The 25,951-nt window shown below is 40.6% G+C and overlaps 1 protein-coding gene across 3 annotated transcripts in view; it reads left to right on the top strand.

The window, feature by feature from the left end:
- The window catches only part of CUNH7orf25 (chromosome unknown C7orf25 homolog), a 199,274-nt gene that overhangs the window by 64,445 nt on the left and 108,878 nt on the right, over positions 1 to 25,951 (top strand). For all 3 annotated transcript variants that reach the window (XR_003001518.1, XR_003001519.1, XR_003001517.1), the window contains exon 3: positions 11,651 to 11,736. The gene's annotated coding sequence lies outside the window, so the exon portion shown is untranslated. The remainder of the gene's footprint in view (positions 1 to 11,650; positions 11,737 to 25,951) is intronic.

Here is a 25,951-nt window from a genome sequence, read left to right as displayed (position 1 = left end):
TGTTTGGGTTCCACATAAATTAAGCAAAAAAAACCTTCTTGACCGTATTTCCACATGCGATTCTCTAATTAAACATAATAAAAACATTCTGTTTTTAAAACAAATTGCGGCGGGTGATGAAAACTGGATACTGTACAGCAATGTGGAATGGAGGAGATCGTGGGGCAAGTAAAATGAACCACCAACCACACCAAAGGCTGGTCTTCATCCAAAGAAGGTGATGTTGTGTATATGGTGGGATTGGAAGGGAGTCCTCTGTTATGAGCTCCTTCTGGAAAACCAAACGATTAATTCTAACAAATACTGCTCCCAAGTAGACCAACTGAAAGCAGCACTCAATGAAAAGTGTCCAGAATTAGTCAACAGAAAAATGCATAATCTTCCATCAGGGTAACACCAAGAGTGCATGTTTCTTTGATGACCGGGCAAAAACTGTTACAGCTTGGCTGGGAAGTTCTGACTCATCTGCCATATTCAGCAGACATTGCACCTTCAGACTTCCATTTATTTCAGTCTTTATAAAATTCTCTTAATGTAAAAAATTTCAATTCCCTGGAAGACTGTAAAAGGCACCTGGAACAGTTCTTTGCTCAAAAAGATAAAAAGTTTTGGGAAGATGGAATTGTGAAGTTGCCTGAAAAATGGCAGAAGGTAGTGGAACAAAAGGGTGGATACGTTGTTCAATAAAGTTCTTGGTGAAAATGAAAAATGTGTCTTTTATTTTTACTTGAAAAACTGAAAGCGCTTTTCAGCCCACCCAATATTTTCTACGCAGACCTGTCCCTTGAATTCTAGGCATATATATCCAATTGGCTGTGGCAGTCTCCTCCTGTGTGTCCCCTGGGCATCTCACCCTACACAAGGTTGAATCCATTCATGTCCACGATGCTCCCTCTTCACCCCTAGACTCCAAATTCACTCCTGCTCCGTGATTCTCTCTTGGAGAATGGCACAACTAGGTACCCAGTTGCCAAAGTGAGAAAACCTAGAGAGAAGCCATCCTTGAAGCCACCACACTCTCTGTTAGCATCATATCCATTGCTGAGTTTGCATCAAGGTCAGCTGTCCTTAGCCCGACCGCACCTCTCCACTCCCACAGGCATTAGTTCAAGCTCTTATCAATAATGCTCCCTCCTCAGTAGGTCTCCCTCCTGCAGTCTTACTCACTCCCACACAAATATGACTTTTCTCCCATGCAGGTTGTAATGTACTTAAAAGTAAAGAACTGGTATTAACTGACACCTCACATATATGGAACATTTTGCAGTTTAGAAATACTTTCAATTCCCTTTTCCTCTTCCCTTCCTCTATGCCACCAATGATCAAGGCCAGGTCCAGAGTTATTTAGCAAAGCCTATGATAGTGAAGTTGCACTCGGAACCCAGATTCCATTGTCCTATCACAATCCCAGGTGACCTGACACCAAACATGGAAAGAGCACATTTACTGAATCCTCAAACAGACTGAAAGTATGAGGGCAATGCCATTAATACTTACAGAAGTTTGGGAATTGTTTATTCCTGTTTTGATTCCAAGAAGGATTTGAGGAAAATTATGGAATTTTTCCTTTTGTAGGAGAACAATAAATAGCAAATGTTAAAAGATAAGACACAGAGTCTCGTGACTAATCTACCAAGATTAAATGAAATCAGTGACGTGAGCATTGCTGGTTATGGACAGAGCTGGCTCTACCCTCACTCCCCGCATTACCTGGATGTGTTTCCTATCTTAATAGCTAGCTTAACGTTTATAAAATGAAATGGAAAACAGACTGAGTCCATAAATCCAGGTGAACCAAATGAATTCCTAGGGGGAAATGCACTCCACTTGTAAATAATTCTCATTTATATCTTGTAACTTGGAAGGGCTGAAACCCACAATCATTAAAATGACATTTCCTGTATTTTTATCATTTTAGTAGGAATGCCAGTAATCACCATATTAAAGATCCCTAGAGGAGAGGATTAGTGGGAGGATAGACAGATCCTACAATATTCAGGAAGCATAAATCCAGCATGCAGCTTTATAACCTTAATGCTAAGGAAAACACTTTTTGGAAAACTCAAGGTCTCTTGTTTAATTATTTTGAGAAATTTGACAAGCCTCTCACTACATTTATAAAATTCAACTAACGTTTTAAAGAAAATAACTGAAGACATTGTTAGAGCAGGGCATCTAATTTCTCTCTATAAAAAAATTCCAAAGGTATTTAGTGGTTGTTAAACACATGTATGCACTCCGTAAATAGTAGGTCTCTTAGTGTTGTCATTATTAGATATCAGGCACTCAATAAATGTCTGCCCACTGAATAAACCGTTTTTCCATAACTAAAAATTCTAAGCGCTTCCCTGATTATAGTGGTTCCTTGGTCAGAACCATTCCACAGTTCCCTATTGTTTAGATCAACATTCTCCAATATGGTAGCCAAAAGCCACATGTGGTTATGAGTACTTGAAATGTGGCTAGCCTAGACTAAGATGTGCTGTAAATGTAAAAACACACTGGATCTTGAAGACTTAGTGTAAGGGAAAGAATGTACAGAGTTCATTAGTACTTGTTATACTAATTATCAATTGAAATAATATTTCACATATATTGAATTAAATAACATATAATTCCTTTCATTTATTTATTTTTACTTTTTGTATTGTTTGGCTGCTAGATAATTTAAAACTAGTTTTGTGGCTTGGATTTGTGGCTCACAGTATATTTCTATTGGACAACACTGGTGTAGAGACCAAGCTCTCTTTTGTTCTCTATACTTAACTTCCAAACCTTATTTCCTGTTATGGTTTCTTTTTTGCTTTTCTCTTCCTCCTCCCTCCTCTTTTTGTTCCTTTTAAGGACTAAGCACACTTTAGGATATTTTTTTCTTTCTTTCTTTCTTTCTTTTTTTTTTTTGCGGTGCACGGGCCTCTCACTGTTGTGGCCTCTCCCGTTGCGGAGCACAGGCTCCGGACGCGCAGGCTCAGCGGCCATGGCTCACAGGCCCAGCCGCTCCGCGGCATGTGGGATCTTCCCGGACCGGGGCACGAACCCGTGTCCCCTGCGTCGGCAGGCGGACCCCCAGCCACTGCGCCACCAGGGAAGCCCCCACACTTTAGGATTTAAAATCCTCCCTTCTTTATGAAGATTATCTGCTTCTCCTAGCCAGAAGCACCTTTTTCCTCCTCTAAACCCCTAAAACTCTTTACTTATAGATTTTTTATGGCAACAATCAATTTCTGTTTGTATTATAGATGTTTGTGCCTATGTATTATTTCCTCCCTAAGTTGTGAGTCTTTGAAGAAAAGGGGCACTTTGAATTCTGTTTCAAATCCCTCAAACTGGGTGAAGATATCAGGGTATCAGTCAGAAACCACACTCAATGTTTTAACAGAAATTGTTTAATGTAGGGACCTGATTAAATAGGTATGGGAGACCTAAGAAGTGAAAAAGGGAATACCGAGGTGATGTAGAGTTAGTAACTGCAAGAAGCAGCTACCACCCTTAGGCAGCGGGGTCCAGGGAAGTGGCAGGATGATCAGAATCCAGGAGCTGGGAGAAGGGGCTGGGGAAGGTGGAACTCAGACCTCTGAAGAGGTGGGCTCTCAAGCTGGTGCTTGGAGGAGGGGCTTCATGGCGCTAGAGTTCTACCCTCTAATGAGAGGATGCTGCCTAGCTGGTGTTAGTACATAAGAGGAGGTGTGATGAGACTGGTTCTGGGAGTATAGAAAAGTCTGGAGATTGTAACTAACTGCTACTTGTTCTAACTGCTGCTTCCAAGATGAAGAGCCATTGCTGCAGTGACACTAATAGGAACGGTAGGAGATCGAAAGGCGCAAGATTCTCTCCCACTTTGGCCTTCCTACCTCCTCTAGGGCCCTATATTGATGGACCTTAATAGGAACCAACTGACAATGAAGAAATGTAGAATCCCATTCTGGGATAAGAGCTTCTGGCATGTCTCCCAATGATCCCTGCATCTGGTGTTAATGCACCTGTATAATCTCCTCTCCTTGAGTGAGGGCTGGACCTAGTGACCTGCTAGCACTTGGCAAGAGGTACACGATATCATTTCTGGTGCGACTTCCATCTATCTATTGTCTTCTTGGCTCTCACACTTTAATAAACTGCCATGTGAGAGAAACCCATATGTCGAGTAACTGAGGTTGGTTTCCAGCCAAGAGCAGGTGAGGACATAAGGCCTGTGGTTGTGAGAAATGGAACCACTGAATGAGATTGGGATTGGACCATTCCCCAGGTGAGCCATGAGATGAGACCCCAGATCCTGAGCTAACACATTGCTAGCAGCTCTGTGAGGGATAGTGAGACGTGCAGCTCAGCTATGCCCGGATTCTTGGTCCACAGAAATTGGGAGATAATAGATGTCTGTTGTTTAAAACTGGTAAATTTTGGAGTCATTTGTTACATAGCAACAGCTAACTAATACATAGCCCTAGAATCACAAAGTATTAAAAGATAGATTTGAAAATAAGAGATAATAGCTTAATAACTGGTAAAACTAGTATCTAGAATCTCTCTATATATACATACATACAGAGAGGGATAGATAGAGAGGTAGAGATATTTATCTAGCCATCTATAAAACAATCATTTAATCATCTATCTATATTTCTTTAAATTCATAAGTAATAAATACCAACGACCCAATAGAAAAAGAGACAAAAGAGTGAACAAGCTCTTAACAAAAGAGGAAAAATATAACCAATAAGTATATGGCAAGAAACTCAATTTCAGTAATCAGACAAGTACAAATTAAAGCCACAGAGAGCAACAGTATTATGTACATACTGGCTGCAATAGATTTAAAAGATTGACAATACCAAGTGCTGGTGAGGTTGGGAAGCAATGGAAACTCTTATTCTTTGCTCGTGGGAGTGAATATTGGTCCAATATTGATGAATATTGGAAAAGAAGTCAGTATTGCTTAGAAAAGTAGAATGTTTGCACAGCAAACAACTCAGCAGTTCTACCCTGAAGAATAGATCTTAGAGACACTCTTGGACTCATAGGCCAGAGACTACTCAAAATGTCTATGGAAACATGATTTATATTAGCCAATAGTTGAAAACCCAAATGATCATAATCAGAGGAATGGAAAAATAAACTGTAGTATTTTCATATAATGGAATAACATACAACATCAAAAATGAATGCATTACAACTATCCATATAAACGTACACGAATCTTAGAATTATAATAATGAACAAAAGAAGTAAGCCACAAACTAGTGCGTACAGTATGATTCCTTGTACGTTCCATTCACATCTGGCAGACCTAAACAAACATTGTTCAGAGATGCTTCCATATACAGGAAAACTCCTAAGTAAAACAAGGAAATGATCGTTACAAAAGTAATGAAGGTGATGTGAATGTGATCTAGGAAGCCCCACTGAGAGTTTTAATCTCTTAACCTGGGTGATATCACGTGGATATATTGACATAAGTATAATTCTTTAAAATACACAGATTAATTTGTACATTCCATTTTCAAAAAATTATCTGAGGTTCCTTTAGAAAGAATCCTTCTAGATTCCTTTAGAATCCTTTTAGATTCCCCTTTTTTGTGTGTTAAATTTGAGGGGATTAAATGAAATATTACATATAAAATAGCCTATGATTGGGGCACATTCCTGCATCCATCCATCATTTTATCTTTGAGAGATATCTAGAAGGATGTTCGCCAAATTTTGATGAGCATAAAGTTATTTCAGTACAATTAAAAACATTTCCAAATTATCACACTGATCAAGGATAGCAATAAAAAAAGTTAATATTTGGATATTCTTGCAAGTTGCAGTCATAAAGTACTTTAAATATTCACATTTTGAGGGGCTACAGAGTGTTGAGAAAATTTGTGTTCACACAATCTAGGAATGGAAATTGTACACTTTGCAACTGTTCACCTTCAATCTTGGAATATTCTTCATTCAATTAAACAGTGATGGCAGAAGTAACTTTAGTCTTAGGAAAATCCAGTTCACTTACCTGAATGGTAACAGGTGGGTAAATCTCTAAGTTGGGTTTTTAAAACGAAGGTTCTAAAAAAAAATTGAAAAATGTTTTAAAAGTGAAACTTGAATCAAGTATTTGTGGAAGTACTTCTGTGGAACCTTACGGTTGGCAGGGATGCTACTTGAAAACTATCACACTGGGCATTGTGACAGATTTTACTCTAAATATATGACAGCAATTTAGCAACACTTTTGTAAAGTTGGTCAACAGAGCCAGACAATTTAGATTAAAGCAAATGCTGTGTTCTTCTCTGGGCAACTAATTTAGTAATTAACTTAGTAAACAAAATGAAGCTGTTCATGCAGGCACAGAATGTTTACCAAAGTTTAACACAGATCATTTCTGTAAGATAAGAATTTGGGTGATGTGTTGCTTTATTTTTGAACTTTTCTATATTGTTTGAAATGTATGTGACACACATGCATACTTTTTTATAAAATAATAATGAAATTCGTAAAAACAAAGAAAAGATAAAGCATTTTTACTCATTGCCTCAAGGGAGTCTCAGGATAACCACGTGAAACTTGCACTAGATAACCTAACTTGCCCAATGTCAGCCAGAGACTGGCAGAATTAGAGGGCAGATCTGGAATTTCTTTGGCCACATATCTGGACTCCAGTGCCTATGGTGTGTAGCTTGATGTCCTGCGCATAATCCTTACTCATGAAAAGTTCAGAGTCCTTCCATCCCCGAAAGACTTTTATACAAGGCAGCAGTTCTGCTACTCACTTCAGTGACTCCATGGCTTAGCCATGTGACTCCAACCATTTGTTTTTACCTTGATGTCATCTAAACACTCCATAAACATTTAACGCTATGGCCAAGCACACGTGCACCAATTAATTCTCTGTCTGATCACTTCTTCCATTTCATCATGCGGGGAAGGTGACCTGTCAAGTCTGCAGTGCAGCCCTCTTACTGGAGGATGTAATGGAAGCAAGGCACACCAGCCTTCTCATGTGACTTGAATCAATCCATCTCTTTTCCTCCATTCATTGCTGGCATCTCAGCTCCCGCAAGTGAAATCAGATTTTCCATGTTTGGACCAAATTTCTCAAATTTCCTACTGGCAGGGGGTAAAGTTCTAATTAGTTTACATGTACCAGCTAATTAGGTAAGAGGTTATTTTGCTAAGAATCTCATGCAAGCCTTAACCTGGGGTCAATCTGACTGTATTTGAATCAGAAGCTGCATATTCATGTCCCTGCTCTAGTGACAAAATGACAGGACAATCAGTTAGTTTAGAAAAAAGAGAAACAAATGGAAATTATGATTTTTCCTATGATTCAAACCAACTTCAGGCAAAATGGTGCAGGGGCCAGGTTGGTCCCAGGTCACACTAGTCTACACTCCCGTGGATTTTCTCTTACCTAGAAAGTCCTCTCTTGCTTTTTTTTGTCTCTGAAGTTTCTCTTAGAAAATGAACTGATAAACTTATTCATCCTAAGGGATAAATGACTATTTCTCATGGAGGTATCCTTACTTCATAATGGGATAAATCATTTCACCAAATGGATACATTTTTAATCTGTGATTCAGATTTGAGCCACATTAATAAAACAAAACTAGTTTCTAGGTAATTGTTTATGAATTTCATGTATTTTCATATTATCATTTTCTATATGAAAGACAATAAGAACATTCTACTTACTTTCTTACACAGGAAACCTTTGGACAAATGTTTTTAGAGCAGCTCTGAAATGACTTCACTGACCATGGATTTCATTAATTGGGTCCATGTCCTTATTAAGAACTAATTAATTACACATGCACACAGTTGTCTAAACAACCACAGACCGTCAGTTCCGGAGGTGTTATTCATGTTCTTCTGGCTCTATTTTCCTATCTCAGAGAGGAAGAAACTGATACCCATAAAAGCAAACTTGACAGACCCCAGAATGCTGCTGGTTAGTGGCCAAACAGGGATTAGAACCCAGGTTGGCCAATTAACAACTAAAATAAGGAGACGGACTATGCCAGTCTCTCCTTAGGGCACAGAGAAGGAGGCTCCATGTACACAGAAGTAGTGAGCTAAAGGAGAGAGCTGGATTCCACAGGGGAGTTTGATGCCTTAAACAGTTCAGAAGATTACTCTGTATGTATCCTTTGTAGAAGCCTGACCCTGGTACTAAGCATCTAATACTAAAAAAGGAAGTGAAGCATATATTTAAAACTTGTGTTGCATTGGGTTCCATCCAATGTTCAAAGGATCAGTGGTGCTGTGTTTATTCTGTCCAAGAGGGCAAGCATCACAGATGACCAATGTGTTTTTCTAGTGCAAATAGAAGTAAAGCCCCAGGGACACAAAGCTGATCTTGGGTCTCCAGGATTTAACAGAAACACGATGAAGATTTCCAGAAACACATAGTAATTTACCTTCTTTGCAAGAAATATTCCTTTTACTGGCTTCAAAGTTTGGTGGCTACTGAAGGTAGAGGTGGGTAGACTTCTTTCACATAACTTTCATGTAGATTGGTCTTCACTGTTTCGAAGTACTATCCCACGTTCTCTTGTTGGAGTATAAAAGAAAGCAACACATACTGAAGCTGTTCAGATGAGCTCTTTACTCCAAAATGGGGTAAAGGATCGAGACATCTACCTCTTCATAAAATCTCCTGCATGATTAAACTTGTAGCAGGCCCGCATGGTTCTAGCGTATTTGTCTGATCGGTAACCATTTACTGTGTTATTCAGGATCATATTTTCTGTAATTGTGATTGGCTTTACGTGCAGTGAAACATCTAAGTCCTGTTTCCCTATTTCCTGGACTGGTTCACACTTTCGTAGCCTTTGTGGGGAAGCCTAATTCTTTAAGTTTCAGAATTTCTGGTGTTAAAAAAAGCTGCAATGTCCCCATCTAAGCTATATCAAATGATTGTTCTATATTAATAATCATTTTAGGAAGGCAGAAACATTTTAAAGGTTAATATTCAAATAGAAATAATAAGAGCTAACACTGATACCTGAGTCAGCCAAGGCCCCCATGCATAATTACGTTTGAGATTTAAACTCTTGCACTGGAAAGCAGTGAGGGTCTTTGTCTGGTTGGAGTTAATGATGTGGGTTAAGGGCGCCAGGGCTCCTGGCAGTTCCTTGTACATAGGGTGACAATTGTTATTAGCAGAAGTGATTTGCAGAAACTTCTCTCCTCCATTGGAAGAATAGAGAACGGATGTGGGAGGGGAGTGGGTCCCAAGGACTGAGTTCTGGAATTCATTCTCCTTAAAAATAGGTCAATTCTATTTTTCCTAGGAAGTCCCCTGGGCAAAGACCCCATCTCCTGCACTCTTTCGAATATAAATTGACCCTGACAGTAAAACAACTTCTAACTTTTGCAACTCCCCTTGGGGAAGGGCTTCAAATACATTTCACCCTGCAAGTTTAGAAATGACCTTGGTGCTCTGGGGAGCTTGGGCTCAAGGTTGTAACCTCTCTTGGGGCCTGGGGCTTAGAAATCCAGGGACCAAAAGACCCCAGAAAGTAGGCTCACTGGCCTGCATTACCTTTGCTGAGAAGGTTGAAAGTAAACACTTTCTTACTTCCCACAGAAGCAATGCTTTTCTTTCCCTGGGCCTAGTGTCTCACATACATGATGATATCCAGACAGTGCTAACCTCTGGACTCCATGAAAAGCCTTTTAACTAATCATTCCGCCCTCAATAGTCAGGTTGTCCAGAAGACGCAGATTGAACTGATCTGAATAACTTTGGCTTTTTGGTTTCTTTTGAAAATATTTTTTTTTGTCTCTGTGGAAAATGAACTCTTTTAAATAGGTTTTCCTTTATTATTGAGAATTATGGGAATGGGAAAGAAAAAGAAATAAATTGTACTGGTGAAGGAACATGTTAAGAATCTCAGAAACAAGACTGTATTGTTGAAAAATATTGCTTAATAAATGCAAATTGTCTTCTTATAATAAAAACTTGCCTCATTCCACACTTTGCAGTTGTGGTTATAACACTATGTTCAAATTTGATTATTTACAGAATCAAAGGACACATGTCAAATTCAGATGGGACAAAGGCCCTTCTGTTTGTGTTTTTAAACCACATCAAAGGGGCCCCTTATTTAAAACAATGACTGTAATGCTCAGCTTGTGTCCAGACACTGGCGACCCAGCCTCTTGGGAAAAGAGAGAGAAATGCTCTTGAAACCTTTTGGTCTGTTTTTCAGACTTTCTTCCAGATAAAAGGAGGCTCACTTATGAGGTTCTCGCAGCCCTGTATGGCTAGGGTTGTTCTCCAGGGCTGGTTCACAGGGGACCTTGGGTGGTTGAGAAAACGTTCCACTCTCCTGAGCTTACCCCTTTTGTTTGGTTGGCCTGGGTCTATATATAGAAGAGAATCTGCATAGGTATAAAGGCTATGAGAAATGCTAAAATGTTTATTAAAAAAAATCACCAACACTGGTATCCTACGAATTCCATTAAGTCCCTTTATGTACTAATCAAGTTGAAAGCCATAACCCTTGCCTTGAACATCTTAACATCTAAATATGCTATACTGGCAGAGTCAAAGTCAAAACGTAAAAACTCCAGAAACCTACAAAATGACGTTATCCATGTGACAATCATGGATGATTGATGAATTTTAGTGAAAGTCATAGTAAAAGTCTAATTGACATATCTAGTTTGGGAATTCGTGGATATTAGGGAAGGAGATTTATTTCCCTCTATTACATCCTCTAGTAGAAATATTGAAAAGGAGATTCTGGGATCCATCACTAGGCCCATTGGGTACACAGGATTCATTCACTTATTTATTTGATAATATTGATTGAGTTCTTGCTATGTGCCAGGTGCTGTCCTAGGGACTTGTGAACCAGACAAGATTCCCTGTTCTCGTGGCACTTATTCTAGTGAATATTGTGGGCCAGATAGTAAAATAAATATGTAAGTTATATAGTATGTTGGAAGAGGATAAGCACCATGAAAAAACAAAGTACGGAAATGGGAATGGGGAGTGTAACAGCGTGGGGGCTGAGTATGCCAGGGCAGCCCTCATTGAGAGGGTGACAGCTGGGCAAAGACTTGAAAGAGGAGGGGAGATTAGCCGTGCAGATATCCAGGGGAAAGGCATTTCAGGAAGGAGGAACAGCCAGTGCAAATGTCCTCCAGTGGGAGCATACTGGGTGTTAGAGGGACATAAAGGGAATAAGTGTAGGTGATAAGGTTGGAGATAAAGGGGGAGCAGACTGTGAAGGGCTCTGGAGCCATGGCAATGATGTTGACCCCGAGGAACACTTCACTCTCAGTGAAATGGGGCATGACATGATTTGACTCGGATTTAGCGTGATTACTCTGGCTGGTTTTGAGAACAGATTGTACAGGGCAAGGGTGGAAGCAACAAAGCCAGTAAGGAACCTATAGCAGTTGTCAGGGAGATTGATGATGGAGGCTGGGACCATGGTGAGGGCAATAGAGGTGGTGATCAAGAGTTAGATTCTCCGTATTTTGAAGGTAGAGACATGAGAAATTCCTGTGTGAATGGATGTATGGAATTAGCCGAGCTGGATCTAGGATGTAAAGGGCCAGAGGTTATACAATTTGAGGGCAGAGGCTGGCATGATGCTCACCCATCCACGTGTCCCTCTTGAGTACACAGGACTTCATTTTCCAATCTTCCTTGCAGTGATTTTGGACCATGTGACTGCGTTACGGCCGATGGGAATGTGGAAGGAAGAGATGTGCTACTTCCTGTCTGAGGCAGTTGAGCAGGTGAGTGCCCTTCACACTCTCTCTTGCCTGTGTAGCTGGAAGTGGAGGACTGTAAGGTGCTAGAATTATAAAATGCAAGCAGCCTGAACCGCTGAGTCACCCCTGGGACAGTAAAGCGGCACAGAAAGTCCCCAGAGCTGCGTCAGACTGTGACGTGAACCAGAAATAAACTTTTATTAGTAAGCACTTGAAATTTATGATTTATGCTTTATGGCAGTATAGTAATGCCTTCTTTAGTAACAAGTCCAAATCTGTGAAGATGTGAACACAATCTAACAAGGAGAACATGTATACGTATGTGTGTGTGTATATACATAGATCTCCGTGACCCTTGCTTTGTTGTTCATGGTTAACAAGAGGAAACAACTTTGACCCTAGCAATCTAGTGTGCCACACATACTTCCTGATTGAATCCTAGAGGGCATGAAAAAGGAAATATTGAAATCAGAAGAACAAAGATATTTTATAATTCCCTAAAGGTTATATACAAAGGTCGACCTAAAGAGCTCAAACCTTTTAAGGTACAGTTTTTTTCTAAGTTGCAGCATGTAGGTATAGGATCAGTACTGAGAGGGAGCAAAACATTGGGCTTGAGTGCAGGCAGGCAGGGAGGTACTAGTAACTCTGAGCAAGTATGTTGGCCATCCCAAGAAATGGAGGCATCTGAATGGCTTGGAACCCCGATTCTGCCATGCTCAGAGCTACCTGTGCAAGATAGTGGCCATAGGTGAGTCCTTACATGTAAATCACAATGTAGGGTCCACAGGACTCCACAGTTCAGACGGGTACAGCTAACTGGTTCATGGAAGGGTCACATGATCTAAAGGTGTTACAGCACAAAGAGCATGAGCTTTGGAATCGGATCATCCGGGTAATTCACCACCTAGCTCAAAGTCTTGGTTTCATTTTCTGTAGAAAGGGGCTAATACTTGGCACGTTACATGGTCCATGGTACAAGATCAAAAACTTACAGCTATTGCTATTATCATCATCTTTTTCATCATTATTGTCACTTTTCATGTGCCAAAAGCTGGAAGTATTGATGTGAGAGATGGTCCCCATGGGCTCTTTGATAAGCAAATTGTAGTAATGCTAGAGAACTAGCACAAGAGTATTGACGAATAAACTCCTATGCTAATCACCCTGTGGTTGATGGCTAGAGCATAACTGGTTATTGTGTGGACTCTGTTTCAGTCCTTACAAGGTCTAGCTTCTTGGCTGTGGTGAAGTTCCTTGAGTTGTAGCTGAGGTTTCTATCCTTCTCGTTTCCATATGTAAGTCTGCAGTATCCTCTCCCCCTGTTATGTGCTTAACCTCAAGGGAATCCCTGAGCTGACCTGTTCACCAGAGCTTTGGGGCTATAGAGAATCCCCTTTACTGTTCCAGAGTTGTTTCCTCACATATAAAATTAGAGCATTGTTCTAAGTACCTATTCCATTGGCACTGGCTGATATGACAGACATGTCCTGCGAGAGAGACAAAACCTTATAAACACGGCAGGGGGTGTATCTGGGTTGGATGCCACCACATTTACAGAGCAATCATCATCAGTCATCAGGGATAGCATAGCCAAGAAGCCACCTGATAACATTTATTAGCTATGGTGACAAAGAGTCCAATTTATGACTGGAATTAAGTTAGTCTTTCTGTGATCCTCAAAACGGTCAGCTCTCAGGAGTTATCTCAAAAGCCTAGTTCTTGGCTTGCAAGGAAATCTAACTTGTCTTATAAGCCCATGGAGCAGGATGTCTCCTGAATATTTTAGCCTACGATCTGTCATAGAGATCACAGCTTCACCGGGAGAAAATCACTCCTTTCTTTTGGGTTTCTTTCCAGCCTTTAAGAGATCCTTTATAAGAACTCAGCAGAGAAGAGTAAAATGATTACCAGAATGGCAGTGGTGTAACAGGAAAGGAAAGACACTTGAGGGAGTCAGATGGTTTAAGGCATTCGTATTTGCTATTATGTAACTAGCAACTTCCTCTGGATAATATTTTCCATTTGCTCCAAAGTCGCTCCTCTTGACCAAAGCAGAGTCATGCTACTTAAAGTTGCAGTAAATCATGGATTGCTAAGAAACACAGCTGGTCAGCCTCTTTCCCTTCCTGAAGCTACCATTTGATACCTGGCTGATCTAGCTTCTCTGCCTCAGATCTTTTGGACTGAGTCATTTCCATGGCTACTGATTTGCCAGGATTCCAGACTCAAGTCCATTACTCCTAGGGTCATATGGATGGAATATAATCTGCGTGGCCTTAAATGGGGCTCAGTTTTAGGCAGTGGAGGCATTTTAAAAAATAATAAAATAATAAAAGATGAATAGAAATATAAAATATGAAAATGATAAGATTATCTATTGTTAGACTAGAATAAGATAATGAAATATTACACAGTAGTGACAAATATTAACTGTTTCTTCTGAGATGGTCTTATCTTGGTATGCAGGGTCATCCTTAGGTATTTAGGAAGCTAATCTTGCAATTCTTTGACTTCCACTTACGATCTACAGCACAGTCAATAAACTTTTTCTATGTGCCTCTGTCTCCCTACTTCTCCCAGTTTTCAGTTGAATTATTTCTACTTTGTCATAACATTTACATAAAATTCTTCCACTCTTCCTCCACCTTTGTTTTATTCTCAGCTCTATTCAATATATTTTGTTCTCATCACCAGACTTTTTACCAGTTTCTCCAGTCATCTCTTGGTTTAAATCCTTTAGTAGATTTTTCAGGAAGGACCTATGAGTGCAGTATTCTCTGAGTTCTTGCAGATTAAAACAGTTTTTCTATAACCTTGGTACTTGAAGGAAAGCTTGAGTGGATTTAAGATCATTGAGCTTATGCTTTACCATATTGAGTTTTTCAAAAATGTTGCTGCAGTGTTGTCTTGCATCCATGTTGCTGCCAAGAAGTCTGAGACTCACCTGATTTCTTCCCTTTGTAAGTGAGGTGGTCTTTTATGAATGAAGATTATTTTTAATAAAAAATCTAAATTTTGTTTAACAAAGTTTAAACGCTTTACTAAAATACATTTTGTAGTTGACAGAAATGAATACATTGTAGGCATTTTCAGTATGAAGATTCAATTCTATTATTTTTAGAAAGCTGCTTTGGATTGCAGTTCCCAGAATGCTCAAATTAAACGTATGTTGCATCTTCTTTGTAATTTTATTTCTCATGTTTTTTATATCTCTTTATGTGTTTTCTCAGTGATCCCTCTCTTCAATGTCTCCAATCACATTTTTATCCAAACCTCTTTTCCTTTGGGCACCTTGTAATTTAGTGTTCATTTCTGAGATGATTTAAAAAATTCAATTACTTTACTGAGTTTGATCAACTCTTTTTTCTCATCTTTGTGGGTTGTTTTTTTTTTTTTGGGGGGTACGCGGGCCTCTCACTGTTGTGGCCTCTCCCGTTGCGGAGCACAGGCTTCGGACGCACAGGCTCAGCAGCCATGGCTCACGGGCCTAGCCGCTCTGTGGCATGTGGGATCCTCCCGGACCGGGGCCCGAACCCGTGTCCCCTGCATCGGCAGGCGGACTCTCAACCACTGCGCCACCAGGGAAGCCCCTTTGTGGGTTTTTTGTTGTTTATTTCTTCACTGAGTTTTGAATCTCTGTTTTGAGATATTCCTTCATTAAATAGATCATTAAACAAATTGTTGTATAATAATACTTAATTCTTATTAGGATGCAGTGTTAAATTTCTTATAGTTTTTCTTGGGTCAGCAATTATAGGTGTTTACTGTAGGCAAGGGAGAGGAAACTGGGTGGTTTACTAAGTTTCTTGGTCTAAAAGTCTGTTGGTACAGTAAAATGATATTTCTTTAGTAAATGATGGCTTTTGGGTGAGGAGGTGGGAAATTCAGTGTGTTTCCTTGTTTTTACTTTCTTTTACATCAGTTGCCTTTTTCTTATCCTTCACCACCATGTCCCTAAGCATTACCACCCCTTCCAAATATCCTCCTCTCCCGGAATCTGTGCCTTTCCAAGACTGCTGCCTCTGGTCAAACATACCTGCAAGCACCTTCCTTTCAGATCCTTAGTGGTCATGACTCTGTTTTACCACCACTGATCAGAAATGCTTTACTATTTTTCCACTCAGTGTAGACTCTTTGGGGGGTGATTGTGTCTATATTCTGCCATTGACAGGCTCTTATCTCCCTGTTGTGGACTGAATGTTTGTGTCCTCCCCAAATTCATATGTGGGAAGTCCTAAGCCATGATGTGATGGTATTAGGAGGTGGAAACTTTGGGAGGTGCTTAGGTCATGAGGGTGGAGCTCTCATGAATGGGATGAGTGCCCTATTAAAAGTGACAGTGGAGAGCTCCCTTGCCCCTTCAACCGTGTAAGAACACAAGGAGCAGACAGCCATCTTTAAACATGAAGCAGGCCCATACCGGACAAAGAATCTGCTGACACCTTGATCTTGGACTTCTCAGCCTCCAGAACTGTGGGAAACAAATTTCTGTTGTTCATAAGCCACCCAGTCTATGGTATTTTGTTACAGCAGCCTGAATGGACTGAGACACTCTCTTTCCTGATTTCTGCCATCCGTCCCTGCCTGACTCTCCACTCCACTGTGGGCTTCAGAAACTAGCTCATATGGTCCAGAATGTTTATTTGCCCATTTCCATAAAAGTAAAATTTGTAGTAGTCTTGGTCTTATGTAAGTATAGGCAAAGGAGTAAGTATAGGTAACTTGATTTGTCTCCTTTTTGAGCTCTATGATTTTGTAGTGTTGTTAGATTTGGCTTTAGAGGGCTTCCATTATCCCATGAGCCTTGAGAGGGCTTCCACTATCCCGAGAATAGCCTTGGTTCTAGAGGCCTTATTAAAAAGGGAGACGGCATAGAGAGGTGGATACTTTTATTTAGTGCCTGCTATGTCTGTCGTTTATTAACCACTTCCCAAGTGTGAGTGAGGTCTGGTCCATGATGTATGTTTATTAAATTGTGATGAATTAAAGTGCAGCAGGCACTTAATATATTATATCTGATTCTATACGGTGGGTGTTATTATCACCAGTTAATAGAGGAGGAATCAAGGCTAAAGAGGAGTGAATACTTTCCTCTTGGTTACACAGCTAGTAAGTAATAGAGCCAGAGTTTGAGCTCAGATCTCTCTGACCCCAAACTGCACATCCTTTCATTTTTACTAGGCTGCCTTAAGGGCCTTAGGAAAGAAACGCTGAATAAAAATTAGGAAGAGAGCCCTGGGAATGCAGAGAAAGGAGAAAAAAGGCACTAGATGAAAAGGAACAAGAGTTTTCACATGAACAGCACAGATACTATGAATCAGGAGGTAATTATCCTTTTCTACATCTGAACTTCTTAATTATGCCAGAAAAGCAGACTCTGCAGGAAGGGTGGAGTTGCAGCTGCATCACCTGTTGATGTGGTCACATGTTAAGTCAATCCCATTTAAAGTCTGTAAACTTCTAGATTGCTTCATCTCATGTGTCTCAGAGGAAACATAACTCCTCAGAAGACCATATCGAAGGTAGTGCAAGAGCAGGAGGGAAGGGCATGAAAATCTCAGAGGACAAAGTTCTCAGAAGGCATGTGGAGCTGGAAGCCAGATGGAATGAAACTGAAATTGCAGTATCTTATCTTTGCTACATGCTTTACAGTTTACACAGCATTCTCGCATAGATCATTGCTGTCCACACATCTCTGAAGGAGGTGGGGAAAATGTTATTAACATAATTTTAAATACAGTGGGGCTAAAGTTTAGAGAAGTCAGGTATCTTATCCAAAGGTCCCAAAGTAGAAGGCAAATCTGGGGCTAGAATTTAGATGTTCTGCTCCCCCAAGCAGACCTTTTCCCACAGAGAAATATATTTACATACAGAGCAATGAAAGGATTTAGTGTCACTTTAGTTATTAACAACCTTGATTTTTAAAAAATGTGGTGAGTCTGTTTGGCCCTCTCCTTTGGGTGACCGATCTTCCCTCTTGCTTGAAAGACACTTGATCCCTTCTTGCACTTTATAAGATTAACAAGTTCCTGAAATAAGACAAAAAGTACTTTCCAAAAGAACAACAATAAATAGATTAACCTTGTTTTCACTCTTGAAACTGACAATGTCAATATGATTTGATTCGTTGATTTTATTATAAACACTGATCTCTGGGATAATGAAGAGAGCAAATCTAAACATTTCAAGAGTTTTTTTATTTATAGCCATCTGGGTACTAGTCCAACTGTTTGCTTCCAGTATAGCAATCAGCCATTTTTCTAGAATACAAGACTCTGGAAGTCAAATAGGGGTCAAAATAACATGGCAGACTAGTACATTTCTACCGCTCTCATCTACTGCTATTGTAGGATTTTAACATGCTCCTCTAAGACCCCAGACCTCTAGTCTTTATAGTTTTGATAATATCGTTGGTGTACCCACAAATGCATCCTCTGAGCTATCACATGGATAGCTTTTTTTTCGTGTTTTTTTGAGATCCTCTCTTAGGGCCTCTGATCCCTGTGAAGCAGCTAACGTCCACCAGGGGCGCTAGACTTTGGACGCTGGACAAAGGTGTCACAGCTTTTGGTGATATTTGCCGGTGTTTGAGTTTCAGTGACTCATGCTTGTTCTCCAGGGCACTGGTGTCTGTCCCCCCACCGAGGGGCTGCCAAGAACTCCAAAGAATACAACAAACCGATAGTGGCTGAGTCCGTCTCCCTGAACTTTGTGCTACCAGATTCCAAAGCAGGTCTTCCCGAAGCTTCCAAAGTCTTCTAGACACTCAACGGACACAGTTCTTTCTGTTTTCACTCACAGGTACATCCCAGAGTAGACCCATTCGTGCTCTAATCACCCTCCTCACTGATGAGGAAGCACTGCTCTCATTTACACCCTCTCCTTCTCCACGGTCAGTCCTCTGCCAGGAAGCTCCTCAGACCCTCATGCAAACATCCTCATGGAGCCCACTTCTCAGCCTGCTCTATTTTTCTCCTCTTTTCAGAGGAGCCTTTGAATCAGAACTTTTTTTAAAAGTCAAATGTATACAAATGTATGCTTCTTTTCAGTAACTTCCTATTAATCACTGTGAAGTTATCCAAGTTATCATTATTTATCCCCCTCAGTTATTAAAATAATTAAGTTTTAACTACCCCTGAAATTTAGCCTAGGGAGTTCAGTGGTTACTGTATGACTCCAGTAGGGGAACAAAAGGCACCTTTCCAATTAAAGTTAATAGTGGGATAACTTCAGACACACAAAGGGAGAAAAAGGCAGGTACGAGTCATGTTGAGTTCAAAGGGAAAGCGTTAAGGTGGAATCACGAAGCATCATGGGAAGGGCTATTCAAGCCGCCATGTCAAAAAGGCTGATTAACAACAGTTCCCAGTCAGCCTCATCACCAGGGAGTCTTACTGATAAAATTATTTCCCCTCCAGAGAGAATCTCCCTGAACCGAATGAATGTTTCACTTCTGAATAGGATTCATGAAAAGGCAGGGGGATGGTAGCGGCAAGAAGAAAGAACCACATTCACAGAACGATCTGAAATGTGTCACCTGATATCGCATCCTCAGTGAAATCAAAATTTATACTTACGTCATTAGTGTGCCAACATTTCAAGTGTCTCTTTACAGACGCATAATTAAGAGTGCTACAATACGGGGAGCAGCTATTCTAGATTACTTAAAATATTATTTGATTGTCTCTCAACTTCTGAGTTAATATTTTTAATAAACACGTTGGTAAATCCTGCTAGGTATGAAGCTTTGAACAGCTTGATTTTTTTGGTAGTAATTTGACAGTCTTTTGAATTTCTTATTGTAAATGTTTCTTCTCCCTTGGATCTACTTATTTTAATACCTTTGTTTTGCCTTATTTCTTTTAAGCAAGAAAGAAACAAGCAAGCAGTGTGCAGTATATATAGGAAATGATGCAAACCACCGGGAAATAATGTACAGTCGGGAAGAAGGGTATTAATGCACGCCATAGGAGCACGTTATTTAAAGGGGCAATATGTTGTTCCTGCATACTATAAATATGTCAGCACTTTAATGAAATGATAATGAGGTACTTGTGACTGCATATTTGTTACCATGGAAACAAACCATGACATCATAAGCACAAATGATTGACATAATTCTGGACGGCAGCTGGATGAGGAAGGAAGAAATCTCACATAGATCTAATTATTTCTGACGGCAACAGCTGAAATAACATTTTACAAAATTAAATGCAGTACAATGATTTAGAACAAACTATAATGATAGTCAACGGCTACAGCTAAAATAAAGGACCTTCTCAAGTCTTTACCAAGTATGAAATTCCTCTACAAAGAAAGACCGTCTTACACAAACAGGGTGTTTGCCAAGATATCCAATTAAAAAGCTGCAAATGATCTTGTGGGACGTTTTGGGGTTGTCCAGAGAAAGAGCTGGAAGCTTTGGGTAGGAGCTGGGAAGATTGCTGTAAGTAAGCAGGGAGGAGAACAGATGATCTCAGTCAAAGCGAAGAGAGTTGCAGGAGTGCAGGGGTGGTCAGTGCAGCAGGTCCTGCACAGAGAAGTAGGTCATAGAAACACGTAGGACCTGGCTAAAGGGAGAATGTGCTGCAGTAGGGTAGTTGGAGTAGAGGAAAAGGAGAATGAGAGGGTAGAAAGGAAGTGCATACAGACCTCAGCCGGGACCTCATCTCCTTTTGGTGTCTAAGAGTACACTTTGAACATTGATGTTGGAATTTTCTAGATTCTTAGCCCCATCTTCTTAGTGCAAGCTCTTTCTGCCTCTCCTCAAAATCTTCATCCCTCATTTCTTAGAGTTTCAGAGAGAGGGTCACATGGGCTCAGACATAAATGTGCTCATGAACTTCTAGAAACTCCAGATGGCTTGTGGGATTGCTTCTGCAAATTATTGGAGGGAAGAATTGGTACTAAGAAGCAGCAAGGTTGGCCTTTCCTCAGTGTGAGAGTAATGGCCCGTCTCTTCCCGCCAGCTCTCCCACTCTCCATGGGCGTGAAGTCGTGCCACTGTCTCTCCACAGCCCTCAGGGGTGCAACACTGCAGGCACAGCCAGGTGGCGGGGAGGAAAGTGGCCCCGCCTATGATCAGGAACTCAAAAAATGGCTCCGAAAAACACGGACTGATACCCACTTTCCAAGGTGTTCAAAATAGCCCAAAGTAGGAACAGATATTACTGTCATCTTAACATTATCCTGCTTTTTCCCTCCTGTCTCTCTGGCACCCATGTACAGACCTCTCCCCATGGACTTCAGGAAGAAACATCCATTGTGCACATCAACTCATGTGTAGAGACCCAGGCCCGGGAGAATGAGGGTGGAGGAGTGGCGGGTGACCCTGGACCCGCAAACCCAGCTGCTGGGTTTAAGCATAGCTGTCTCCATGGCTACTTGAGTGTTTCACGCTTCATCATCAAAGCAACTGACGCTTTCCCTAGCTCCAAATCCTGATGTGAAATTTACTGTTAGTTCTCTCTACTTCTATCCCCAGTCTCCGATCAAAGTGACGGTCTTCATTCCTGGAAAGCAGAATATTTTTCTTTCTTGGTCCTTTATTAAGGCAGCCACCTGGACCATGAATGCTGGCCATGGATGCTGCCTACCTATATTTTGCTAAATAGTTCTTTTGTAGCTCAGAACACAAAATAACCTTCTTACTTTCTCTGAACCCAGTGCTCTCACAGATTTCTTCACTCTCCCTCTGATCTCCCGGTTTTCTAAAGATGGCTCAACTAGATGAAAAATCATCTACCTCAACCTTGATATTAGGAATGTATCTTGGGTTTTTAACCTGGGACCAACGTGTCCCTCCCCCTGGGGGAGGCTTGTATCCCAGTTGTCATCGCACATTATTTCCGCTCAAGTCAATGTGACTCTAGCGTTACTTCAGCATGTCACAGCTGACGTTTTGCCCTCTGTCGGGTACCTTCCAGTGCATCTTATGTTTGGAAGTTTTTGCCCTGTCCCCAAGTTCTTCGTAGACAAAGGATTTTTTTACATGGATTTCATAGATTTGCTTAAAGTCATAAAACCCTTTGAGAATTATGAATGATCTTCTCAGAAAAAATGTGCATATTCTCATAGTCATATAATACTGCATTTGATTCTACAAATTCCTAAAGTCCTTCCTTGCTCTACAGGTTAATCACCCCTGAACGGTCTTTTTCAGGATTTAGGGTTTAAATTAGCTTTCTCTGCTGCTGGCCTACCAAAACGACTGCTCATTCAGGAGCAATGGTAGGTACTGAGATAGACCCTCCTTTACATTCATTGGATCAACAAAACACCCCTGGACCAAATGTCAGTGAAAAGGAAGAGAAATGATCAAGCTGATACATTGGATCATCTTTTTTTTTCTAAGAAGATGTTGGGAGTAGGAGTTTAGTTATTTATTTATTTATTTTTGCTGTGTTGGGTCTTCGTTTCTGTGCGAGGGCTTTCTCTAGTTGTGGCAAGCGGGGGCCAGTCTTCATTGCGTTGCACGGGCCTCTCACTATCGCGGCCTCTCTTGTTGCAGAGCACAGGCTCCAGACGCACAGGATCGGTAGTTGTGGCTCATGGGCCTAGTTGCTCTGCGGCATGTGGGATCCTCCCAGACCAGGGCTCGAACCCGTGTCCCCTGCATTAGCAGGCAGATTCTCAACCACTGCGCCACCAGGGAAGCCCTGGATTATCTTAATGATTTGATGGTAGCTGATAATAACTATTTTGCATAAATGAACTTGCCTTTAGTAAGGTGTTTAGTAAAAATGAGTAAATAAAAATGTGGCTACATTTCCATAAGTTGAAATTTCAAACACGTGGGCGTAATGGGAGCCATGTTCAAGTAGCATTTTCGTAGGCTGACAACTCTCAGCAAGGTTTTGGACTCAGTACAAATGTTACGGTATCTGTGGAATCGTAGTTGATGAGTTTGCTAGTTCTTCTTTGCAGGGATACTTGAGTATCTTTTTTCACTTGGGACTCGGAGCAAACTCATCTTCCAGGTACACCAGTGAACACTTGTATTTAAGGAAGTCAAATTCTAGTGTGCGTTGCTCGAACCTCATACTTTGAGCCCCATTGGGTTTGGTTTGTGAATTCTGGTCCAAGCAGTCAAGTACAGATTGAGTACAGAATGGATGGAAGTACAGTGCTGTTGGATATTCCTCCTTTCTGAGTCATGTCTGGGAACCAACTCTAAAAGTTTATTTCATGTCTGTTTCCCAGATAGCGATTCAAAACGAATCTATGAACCCTAAGTGGTGGTATTTATTGGTGAGTTTGGGAGACGAGCCTCATCTTGTTTAGGTTGACATTTTCCTCAAAAGGGCATATGTTATAGGAAGAGTCTCTTGTTCCCTCTCTGGACCCTAATTATAGAAAAGTCAGTGGCCCAGCCATTGAATGCATCTTCCCCAGGGGCCTCGACAGAGGGTTGGCTTCCAGCCTGAGACTTTGGGGTGGAAATTTCAGGAGTTTCTTAACTGTCTTCCCTGCTTCTTGTGGCTGGTAGGCTGGGTTTCGTGGAAGCACAGTGAGCTGGGTGGGTTCTTAAGACACAGTTGTCCAACCCCTCATTCTACAGCTGAGAAAACAGAGGCTCGGTGGAGTTCAACAACTTGTCTAAAATTACTTCGTTCTGCCTGAATCACAGGCTCAGTGCTCAGAGCCTCTCCTCTTCTGTTCCTCTCCCTCAGGCTTGCTCTTTATGCCCCCAACCCACACTCCACACACACAAGCAAACCAGAACCCCGCTTTCCTTTGACTACGTCTCTTTCATAGCATGAGTAGAGTCTTTGTCACAAAGAATTTACTCCATGCCTGCATAGCAAAGGTATTCTCTGATAAACTAAATTTATATTTTATCTTTGGAATTAAAAAAAGATTTATTGAAGTATAGTTGCTTTACAATGTTATGTTTAATTTCTGCTGTGTAGCAAAGTGACTCAGTTATATATATATATGTATATGTATATGTATATACATATATATATTCTTTTACATATTCTTTTCCACTATAGCTTCTCACAGGATAGTGCATATAGTTGCCCATGCTATACAGTAGGACCTTATTGTTTAGCCATCCTACATATATAATAGTGAGCATCTGCTAATCCCACTCCTTCCCTCCCCTACACCCCCGCCCCAGCTGACAGCCACAAGTCTGTTCTCTATATCGGTTAGTCTGTTTTTGTTTCGTAGTGGAATTTTTGTTGTCGTTATTTTTCTATTTGTACAAGTGTAGGAATAAGTGGAATGGTAGCTTTAAGGAACCACGTCAAGAGTACTTCAATAACAATCAAATAAAAAATTAAAAATCTGTAGTTTTCGACCATCATCATTACTCAATAAACCCATAGGCAGAGTCCTATGAATAATTATATTGTGTCTGCAAGGTTAACTAAGTGTTAGGTGAGCAAAATCACCCAGAAAAGGCTTTCACAGGCCGCCAAAGCCAGCAGGGCACCAGCGGACATGTGCGGCTCTCGCCTTTGGAAACTATGCTTCAGACAGGGATGAAAATGTACACCACACAAACCACTTGGTTTCTAAGAGAACACATTTTGAAAAACCATGTTTTGGAAGAAAGCCTCAATGTTCCATATCACAACAAAACTCCCCAAAGAAATTTTCTAAAATTATAAGGAATACTGAGGAGAGCATGAGTAGAGAAGGCTTGAAAAAAGAAAATAAGAACCTAGTTTAATCACGAAAGACTTGATTGCCCAGCAGACAGAGCTGGTGTTCTAAAGTGGTGTCATTCCCTCTTTCCTACCTCACAACTTCTTTTCACAAAACCCCAACCCTCTGCCACGGCTTTTCAGTTCAAGGCTCCCTAAAATTTCATTCCTAGAGCTTAAGCTCCAGAACTCTACTAAAAGTGAAACTTTGGTGGATGAGAAAACACCAGGCTGCATACTCATATTAACTGATTTTATATCCTCCTTGAGCATAGGTTTTGCTAAGAAATTAGCATGAGAGCATTTGGACGCTTACAAGAGTCAAAGGGAAAAGTTATAGACATGGGATCATTTTGTCCATTTCATCATGTCTGGAGGGGCTAATGCAGCTGGCAGACCCCAGTTCTCCTTATGGTAAGGATGAGGTGGGAATGGAGCCAGAAGTGGGCTTTCTGATCTCTGATTGAATAGCCCTGAGCAAATGACTTAGCTTCTCTGAACCTCAATTTCTTTCTCTATAAAGTGAAATTATACGTGTCTCCTACCTGAGAGCATTATTAGGAGTCCTGGATGTGATAAGAGATACAAGCGTGCTTAATAAACTTTCAAGTGTGATTCATTTATAAGGATAAACTTACACGTAATTGTATCTTCACTTTATAATCAGAATTTATTATTTTGAAAGGTTAAAATAAACTGAACACACTGTAAGTGGTTTGGATGTCTTCTATTCCAGCAATTAGTTACAAATACTTTTTGTTGTTGTTATTTTAAATAGCTAGTGGGAACTTGCTGTATAGCACAGGGAGCTCAGCTCAGTGCTCTGTGACAATCTAGATGGGTGGGATGGAGGGGGAGGGAGGTTCAAGAGGGAAGGGATATATGTATATGCATAGCTGATTCACTTCACTGTACAGCAGAAACTAACACAACGTTGTAAATCAATTATACTCCAATAAAAAAAAATAGACATTGAATAATTTAAAATCAATGCCTATCCAATTTTAATGTATAAAAACAATGGAGGGGGAACATCTGAAGGCTCACCCAGGAATGTGAACATGTGGTATATAAAAAACGAGGTCATTACTTTAAAATTATTACAACTGTGTCGTTACAGTGCTGTGTGTATCTGCCCACATTAACTTGATTACCATCAAATTTAAAAACAAACCTTTCAGGCATACTACATAGCCATTTCCTAACATTTGTTCAACTTGGGTGAACTCCTCTTCCTATAAAGGTGAAAAATACAGAAAAAGACGTGACCCTGAATGCAAAGCATTTATATAGACATAAGACAACTGATAGAGAGGGCTGTGGGAACTTACACATGAATGATGGTGGAGATGGAATCTGGTTGTTTACCAGTGTATATACTGAGAGCAAAGCCAAGTGACTGAAAGGCAGCTCACACCCATGCTTCTCCCCCTCACCCCCTGTCATACGGATTCAAAACAGTTCTGTTTTCCCAGGCGTGAACTTCAATCTTGAACTAGATTAATTTGCAAACTCAGAGTCTGTCTGAGCATTTTCAAATCCACCTCAAGGATTCCCAGGAAATATTGTGTTGACTCACA

The sequence above is a fragment of the Neophocaena asiaeorientalis genome, unplaced genomic scaffold (genome assembly GCF_003031525.2).
Source record: "Neophocaena asiaeorientalis asiaeorientalis breed wild unplaced genomic scaffold, Neophocaena_asiaeorientalis_V1.1 scaffold56, whole genome shotgun sequence".
Lineage (NCBI taxonomy): Eukaryota > Metazoa > Chordata > Mammalia > Artiodactyla > Phocoenidae > Neophocaena > Neophocaena asiaeorientalis.
The sequence above is the reverse complement of the archived record's forward strand: the minus strand, read 5'-3'. Positions and strand labels throughout refer to the sequence as shown.